Below are 9,536 nucleotides of genomic sequence, written 5' to 3'. Positions count from 1 at the left end.
GTCGGTTCTAGGGCTAAATGTAGCATGTATGAAGTCTAGAAAAACATGTCATTATATAACCTATGATAGTGTGATAACTCCTGACTCAAATTGAACTATATCTTCATATAGATAAGATGTCATCCAATCGAGCCGATTTCGACGAAGTAGAAAGTAATGTGCAAGTCGCTGTTCATGGGGCAACTTCTAGTGGAAGTAGGCCCATATCTAAGGGTCGAGGAGGTGAGACTAAAGAAGCTTTCTTCTAGGTGATGTCCGAATGGTTCTAAGAGTTCATGCGAACAAACCCAATGGCTCAACGACCTCCACCCCTACTTGTACCCCAACCAGTCCCTGTAGTTCCTCAAGGTTTGGAACTAGTACGAGTGAGTAAGCCTACAGTTGATAAAACCTAAAAGTATAGGGCTAAAGAATTTTGAGGTACAGTTAAAGACGATCTAGAGAGAGTCGAGTTCTGGTTAGAAAACACAATTAGGGTTTTGGATGAATTGTTTTGTACACTGATAGAATGCTTGAAATGTGTTGTTTCTCTGTTAAAAGATTCTGCTTATCAGTGGTGGAACACGTTGATCGCAGTGGTACTGAGGGAGCGTGTAAACTGGGAATTCTTCCAGACAGAGTTCAGAAAGAAATATGTGAGTCAGAGGTTCCTAGATAAGAAGCACAAAGAGTTTCTTGAGTTGAAGTAAGGTGGTATGTCAGTAGTTGAGTACGATAAAGAATTTGTGTAACTCAGTAAGTATGCTCGGGAATGCATACTAATAGAGGTTGCTATGTACACTCTATTTGAATACTGTTTAAATGAGGATATTAAGTTGCTAGTTGGGCTTCTTGAGTTAAAAGAATTTGTAGTTTTGGTTGACAGAGCGCCCAAGGCTGAAGAACTCAGCAAAACAAAAAGAAAAGCGAATTCTGAGACTTGTGATTCAAGAAAATGACCTATGGGAAATTCATTCTTGTTTACATTGAAGAAATAAAAATAATTTCATAGTTGTTCATTAGCTTCGTGGGTTATTCTGGAAAAGATAGAGGAAAACAACATTCGAGCTCAAAACCTCAGGCTACATTCGTAGTGAGTGTGGGTAGTGTTAAAAATAACAAGCCTGAATGTCAGCAATGTAATAGATGACATTTTAGTGAATGTAGACTGAAAGATGGGTCGTGTTTTAAATGTGGTTCTTATGAGCATTATCTCAAAGATTGCTTTGAAAGGTCTGATAAAGAAAAGGCTTAGAGTACTTAAACGAGTAATACAGCTGCAAAAGGGAGATCACCCTGAAACACTGAAAATACGGGTAACAGTCATAGTGGGACGAAAGATTCTACTGTGAGATCTAAGGCACGGGCACTAGCTAGGGCTTACGTAATTCATGCTCGAGAGGAAGCTTCAGCACCTAATGTGATCACTGGTACATTTTCTGTCTTTGATACTAATGTTAATGCTTTGATTGACCCGGGGTCAACGCACTCATATGTATGCATAACTTTAGTGTCAGATAAGAAAATACCTTTTGAGTCTACTAAGCTTATGATTAAAGTAAGGAACCCTTTAAGTCATTATGTTTTAGTCGATAAAGTCTGTAAAACTATCCTTTGGAGATTGCAACTTTCTGAATGATTTGATGTTATTACGCTATATAACAACCATTTTTAGTGAAATCAGAATAGTGGACTCGGGATCAAAAAATAATGAGTAAATTATTATTTTATTACTATCTTAATGTTTATGGGATGTTAGTAGGGCCGTATTAAAATTTCGTTAAGAAATTTTGATTTTGCATGATTAATTAAGTAAAAGGACTAAATCATAAAAATTATAAATGTAGAGGTTCATTAGTTAAAAGGGTTAATTGGCTATGGAAATTTAAAGTGATTGGACTTAAATGGTAATTAGATCATTTGTGTAGTTATTGGATATTCATGGCAAGGTTTATTTTAAATTTTGAATGTTTTTAAAGGTTAATAAGGTAAATGAGTAATTAAGGTTAAATTAAATAAAACAAAAATTTCATTCATCTTTTAGTCTTTTTCCACCTAAAATTGGAAGGAAGAAAAGCCATAGCAGGGGTTTCTTCGTTCGGCAACTTTAATTGCTTGCATGTAAGTGATTTTGATCCTGTCTTTAATGATTTCTATGTTTTTGAAGTCATTTTAGCTTAATCTAGCTAGCCTAGGGATCAATTTGTAAAACTGTTAAAGATTGAGGGTTATGTCATGAATTCTTTTGTATGATTTTTTATATTTAATGATAGATTATGAGTTCTTAATGATAAATAAACAAGTTTTGCAAAGTGAGTTTTGATGAAAATTGTATTTAGGGACTTGTTTGTAAAATTAGTAAAAGTACAAGTTAACTTTATGAAATGATGGTTTGTATGAGTTGATATAGGTCCTTAATGAAATAGGTTACCTTGAATGGGGGATGAAAATACTTAGATTTCAATTTATGAGCTTAAGGACTAAATTGTGAAAATTTAAAACGTTAGGGGAAAAATAGTAATTTTGCAAAAATGTGAAATGTGGACTAAATTGAATAATAGAAGTATTAAGTGGATTTAATTTATCTATTTATATCAAGATAGACCACGTACAGATTTAGATCAGGGAAAAACTAAAGCCTTAGATTAGTTCGATTCCATTTCTACGCCCTAGTCGTCGAGGTAAGTTCGTATGTACAGATTACTATATTCATGTTATTCATTTGTATGTTATTATGTATTTAAAATGGCATTAATCAATGTATATCCAAGGAAATGGCATGATGGACATTAAGTCCCGGTTGAACCTTAGGAATTCTTAGGATACAAATGACATGTCATAGGGATTTCATGTTTCGGGTGCTGGTATTGAATGTCCTACCGATGGCTGAGGTTCTGCATTTGTTGTAGGTACTCCATAGCTCATGTGAGCAGCATCGTGTAGCTTACCTTTCGACCCACAGCTCGTGCGACTAGGCCCATTTCAAAGCTTGTGTGAGCAATGATGTAAAGGAAAGATTATGGTTATATGTCTAAGCACACTTCGTGTGAGCTTTCCCGAGTATCTGATGATATTCTAGTGGTTCAAAGAGCATGAAAAGAAAAAGATATGGTAAGTGTTCCAATTAAATATATCAGGTGCTTATGAAAAGGAAATGGTGATTTAAATGGTATGAACAAATATGTAAGTTACTTGTTATGGATGAACTCATTTGAACCATGTATAAATGCACTAAGTTGAGTATTTATTGATGTTGTATAAGCATTGTGCCAAGTTTGTGGTATTAGTCGATGCTTTAATTATGTTATTTACATTATGCAAATGAATGGTAAGTTGTGTTTATGTTATATGAACTTACTAAGTATTATGTGCTTACGTAGTTTCTTTCCTATGTTTTATAGATTAGCGAAAGCTCGTCCGGTTTGGAAGCTCGTCTGAGATCTATCACACTATCCAGCTTAAATATTAGTAGTCTTTGATGTTTTGGCCAAGGTTATAATGGCATGTGTAGGTGGACTTATAATGATGTTTAGTTGAATGTTTGGTTGATGATTTGGTTTGTATACATTACTTGGTTGGGTACTTTTGATGCCTTGTTAGTGTGTGTTAATGTGGCTAGGTTATGTTGCATGTTTGAATGGCTAAAATGGTATGTGTTTAATTGGTTTGAATATGGTCAAGATATGGTATGTTTTGGGAAAATATTGAGTTAGATGTGTATGATTGAAATGTGGTAAAGTTTACATGTTTAGGTAAGTTTTGAATGAATGTATTTGAAGTGCCTTGAATGGCATAGTGGTTGATTGATTTAGGACTATTGAATTGGTCATTATATCCATGTTTTGGTAAGGTTTTTAGGTCTTGATTGTGGGCACAAAAGAGCTATAGGTGTATACATGAGTTAGTGTTGTAAATGGCTTGATTTTGGGAAAATTTTTGTCCACATGGTTTGGGACACAGACGTGTGTCTCCTGTAGGTTTATTTGCATGCATTCAATTAGTTACATGGGCTGGCACACGGATGTGTGGGGCTATTTTGAGAGTTACACAGCTTGAGACACGGGCATTTGACACAGCCGTGCGACCCTACTTAATGAGTTACACGGGTGAGGACACGGGCATTACTGAATAGCCCCTGTACTTTGACATTTCTGCAATTTAGTCAGGTAAGTTCGTATGAACTGTAATGATTATAATGTTAATTAAATTAAATGTTTATTATGTTGTTTTTAATGTAAAAGAATCAATATATATGTGAATATATCCACATTATGTTGAATTGACAGGTCATAAGTCCCGGTTGAACCTTATGAATACGTAGGATACAAATGACATGTCATTAGGGTTTCCATGTTTCGGCCTCTGGTGTTGAACGCCCTATCAATGGCTGAGGTCCTGTTGCGGATACTCTATAGATTGTGTGAGTAGCATTGTGTAGCTTACATTTCGACCCACAACTTGTGTGAGCAGGCCCATTTCAGAGCTCTTGTGAGCAACGGTGTAAAGGAAAAGGAAAGGTTATGGTTATATGTTTAGCACACTTCATGTGAGTTTTCTCACATATTCAATGTTATTTTAAATGGTTCAACGGGCATGAAAAGGAAATGAATGGTAAGTTTTCAAATGAACTATGTCATGAATCTATGAAAATGATTGAAATGGAAATGTTCAATGAAAGTATTTCTATGTTCATGAAAAGGATGAATTCAAAAGTAGTTTGTTCATGTACACCCAGCTTACCTTATGTTAATTCAAGTGAATTATGTGTTAATGCACTAACATGTGTCGTGGATGGTGCTTAGGCTTGTGCCAAGCTTATGGTTGGATTATATCATGCTTAATCTTAATGATATACATTGAAATGGTAAGTGTCCAAATGTAAATATCCTTATGTTCATGAAAAGGTTGAAGGAATCAAAGATATATTTTCTTATGAAATGGCTTATCATGTGGTTGATCCCAAAAGAGTTATGTATAAATGCATTAACTTGTATATTGATGATGATGTTTAGGCTTGTGTCAAGCTTGTGGTTATGGTTGATGTTTATGATTATATCTTGTATTATGCAAATGAAACGGGTAAGAAAAGGTAATGAAATGGTAAGTTTATAATTGAGATGTAAATATGATGATAAAAAGATTGATGAGTTGAATGGCGTACTTATATGTCGAAATTTACTTATGCTATGGATGAATTCTTGATGTCATGAATAAATACACTAATTAGTGAATTGATATTGTTATTTAAGCTTATGCTAAGTAAATGGAATGGTAAGTAATTATATGGAGTGGTTCATAGTCTTATGAAAAGGTTAATGATTGTATAATATGTCTTATAAAATCTTATTATTTTAGGAATGAAAAATATATGCGATGTTGATGGACTTACTCATTTGTGAGTTGATAGTTATATAGTTTGATAAATCTTGTGGCATTGGTATTGGTTTATATTTACCTATAAAGTTCATTATTGAAATGAAATGTTATGTTTAAAGTATACAAGCTTACTAAGCATTCATTGCTTACATAATTACATTAGTTTACTTTGAAGATTATTGAAAGCTCGATCAGTTTGGAAGCTCGCCAGAGATCTATCACACTATCCAGCGATTATATCAGTAGTTTTTTATGTGTTGGCCAAGGTTATAATGGCATGTATAGGTGGACTTATGTTTGATGTTTAGTTGAAGGCTTGGATGTTGACTTTGGTTTGTATATGTTGGTTGTTTCGGTACCATTTTGGTAATGGTTGAATTCTGTCATTTTAATGTTTGTGATGCATGAATGATATGGGTCAAATGGTGAGATTTTGTTGAAATGGTTTATGTTAAGATATGGCTTGTTTTGAGATGGTAATGAGCTAGATGACTATAAATGAATGTGGTTAGAAATATGTATATGTTTAAGTAAATTTGTATGTTTGCATTTAAGGTACCTTGTATGATATATTGGTTGAATGGATTTGGTCATTTGAAATGGTCATTTCATGCATGTTTTGGTAAGATATTGAAGCTTTAAAGTTGTACACAAAATGCTTTTAGGTACATGTTTATGTTGGTGATGGAAATGACTTGATTTTGGCCAATATCATGTCTACACGACCTGAGACATGGGCGTGTGACTCAGCCATGTGTGACACACGGCCATGGGACACGGTCGTGTGTTCCCTGTAGGTTTTAAGGCATGCAAGTAAGGCTATTACATGGCCTAACACACGGCCAGGGACACGGGCATGTGGCTTGGCCGTGTGACCCAACTCAGAGAGTTATAAGGGCACAGACACAGGCTGGGACACGACCATGTGTCCTTATTTCGATTATTACATGGCTTGAGACATGAGCGTGTGTCTCAACCGTGTAAGTCATACAACTATGTGACCCCTACAGTCCAATTTTCTAACTTTTTCATAAACTTTCTGATTTATTTCAAAATTGGTCTTGAATTGCTTCTATGGTGTTTTTAGGGCCTCGAGCGCTAAATTTAGGGATGGTATGTATATGATTGGTTTATGATTTGATTATGTTATTGAATGATATTAAGGTTAAATGTTCCTGATTGTACGGTAATGCTCCGTAACCCTAATCCAGCGATGGATATGAGTTAGGGGTGTTATATTTAGTGGTATCAGTGCTATAGTTTAGTTAGTTATCGGACTAAACGTAGCATGTATGGAGTCTAGAAATACATGCCATTATATAACTTGTGATAGTGTGATAACTCCTGACTCAAAATGAATTATGTTTTTCTATAGATAAAGACATCTTCCAATCGAGCTAATTTCGATGATGTTGAAAGCAATATTCAAGTCTTAGAATAAAAGGTTGCTAATGATGAGTAAAATCTATAAAGGTGAGAGTAGAGATTCATTGTGTTTATGTTAGTAATGAATGTTATGTTATGCGTACTCGTGAGAGCTAATTATGTGGCATTACTGTAACAGCTCGTTTTTAGTGAATTCAGAACAATGATTTTGGGACCACAAATCTAACAAGAAAATATATATTTTATTATTATTCTAATGTGTTAATAAGGTTGTATAAAAAATTCGTTAAGAAATTTTGACGTTTGCATGTTTAATTAAGTAAAAAGGACTAAATTGTAATAGGTGCAAAAGTAGTGTTTTATAAGTTAAAGGTATCAATTAGTTATGAAATTTTAAAGTAAGGGGATTAATGAGGTAATTAGACCATTAATGAGGTAAGTGTTTTTAAGGTTAATTTAGTAAATAAATATGTTAAAGTAAAATAAAGAAACAAAATAAATATGTTAAAGTAAAATAAAGAAACAAAGGATATCATCTTTTTAGTCCATCTCTTCCACCGAAAATAAGAAAGAAAAAGTCCATTGAAGAGTGCTTGAAGGTTCGACTAGTTCATCCATTGCATGTGAGTAATTTTTATCCCGTTTTTAATGATTTCTATGTTTTTTAAGTTGTTGTAGCTTAATCTAGCTAGCTCGGGGGTCAATTTGCAAAACTATTCAAGGTTTAGGTTTTTGCAATGAATATTCTTGTATGATTTTTGATGTTTGATGGAAGATTATGAGTCCTTGTTGTTAAATAAACTAGTTTTGTAAAGGGATTTTTTATGAATTTGTCATTTACAGACTTATTTATAAAAGTAGTAAAATTCCATGTTAAAATTGTAAAATTTTGATTTGTATGGGTTGGTATAGGTCCCTAGAGCATTTGGCTAGAATGAAATGTGGATGAAATTGCTTAAATTTCAATTTATGAGCTTAAGGACTAAATTGTAAAGAAGTCAAAATATTAAAGGCAAAATTGTAATTTTGTAAAATTATGAATCTTAGACTGAATTGAATAGTATAAGTATTAAATGGATTGAATTGCCTATTTAGATCAAGAAAGACCTTGTACGGGTCTGGATTGAGGAAAAGCTAAAGTCTCAGATTAGTTGATCTCATTTTGACGTCTTTGTCATCGAGGTAAGTTCATAAGGTTAAATAACGTTTTAATGTTATATTGAATTATATATTCATTTATTGTTTTCCATGAAATTAAATGTGGAAATCCAACAATGTTACAACAATTATCGAGTCTCATTTGAACCTCAAGAATATGTAGGATACAAATGACATGTCATTAGGGTTACCATGTTTCGGGTGCTGGTCTTGAATGTCCTACTAATGGCGGAGGTCCTGCATTTGTTGCGAATACTCTACAGATTGTGTGAGCAGCATCGTGTAGCTTACATTCTGACCTACAACTTGTGTCAGCAGACCCATTTCACAGCTCATGTGAGCAACGATGTAAAGGAAAAGGAAATGTTACGATTATATGTTTAGCACACTTCGTGTGAGCTTTCCCACGTACCCGATGTTATTCTAAATGGTTCAATGGGTATGAAAAGGAAAAGAATGATAAGTTTCAAATGACTTATGTCATGAATCTATGGAAAGGATTGGAAAGGAAGTGTTCAATAAAAGTATATATATGTTCATGAAATTGACGATTTCAAATGATGTTGTCCATGTACAATGACTTACCTTATGTTAATTCAAGTGAATTATGAGTTGTTGCACTAACATGTGCTGTTAATGATGCTTAGGCTTGTGCCAAGCTTATGGTTGGAATGTATCATGTTTAAGTTTAAAGTTATGCATTGAAATGGAAAGTTATGTTCATGTTTTACGAACTTACTAAGCATTTTATGCTTACGTGGTTTTATTTTCCATGTTTTATAGATAATTGGAAGCTCCTCGGAGATCTATCACACTATGCAACGATTATATTTGTAGTTTTTGATGTTTTGACCAAGGTTATAATGACATGTATAGGTGGACTTATGTTTGATGTTAATTGAATGTTGGTTGATAGTTTGGCATGTATACGTCATTTTGGTTGATGTACTTTTGCTACTTTTGATGCCGTGATGGTATGTGTTCATATGGCTAAGTTTTAATGGATGTTTCGATGGCCAATATGGTATGTGATGGAATAGTTTTAATGTAGTCAAGAAAGGGTAAGTTTTCAAATGGTCCAACTGAATGATTCTTGATGAAGTATTTTCCACCGAGTAGAAATGCCAAGCTCAGAAACGAATTGCCACATTTCAACAACTTGACTATGAATCTCTCTATGATGCATGGGAGTGATTCAAGGAGTTGTTGCAGAAATGTACTCGTCATGGCATTCCTCACTGTATTTAGTTGGAGACTTTTTACAATAGTCTCAACACACATACAAAAATGGTGGTAGACATTTCAGGTAATGGATCTCTTATTGTAAAATCATACAATGAAGCATATGAGATCCTTGAAGGATCTCTACCAACAATTATCAGTCGTAAACTACTCAAGTAGCTATAGGAAGAAAAGTGGTCAGAGTTCATGAAGGTGATCTACTTATGTATTTGGCAGCCTCGGTATCTTCTATAACTTCCATTCTTAAGAACTTTTCTGCTAACAATTTTATTGCTAATATGTCAGGTCAACAACCAAGCCAATTTGAAATTATCTCTTGTATTTATTGCAGAGATGCTCATATGTGCAAATACTGCCTATTGAACCCAGAATCCATCCCTTACATGGTCAACCAG

At 34.0% G+C, this 9,536-nt stretch overlaps 1 non-coding gene across 1 annotated transcript; it reads right to left on the bottom strand.

The window, feature by feature from the left end:
- Positions 1 to 9,025: 9,025 nt before the first annotated feature.
- LOC128042218 (small nucleolar RNA R71) lies at positions 9,026 to 9,131 on the bottom strand. Its single transcript, XR_008197422.1, has one exon. It is a non-coding gene; the product is annotated as a small nucleolar RNA R71 (small nucleolar RNA).
- Positions 9,132 to 9,536: the final 405 nt, after the last annotated feature.

This window comes from Gossypium raimondii, chromosome 6 (assembly GCF_025698545.1).
Source record: "Gossypium raimondii isolate GPD5lz chromosome 6, ASM2569854v1, whole genome shotgun sequence".
Taxonomy (NCBI): Eukaryota; Viridiplantae; Streptophyta; class Magnoliopsida; order Malvales; family Malvaceae; genus Gossypium; species Gossypium raimondii.
Note: the sequence above shows the minus strand (reverse complement) of the source record. Positions and strands in the feature narration are given on the sequence as shown.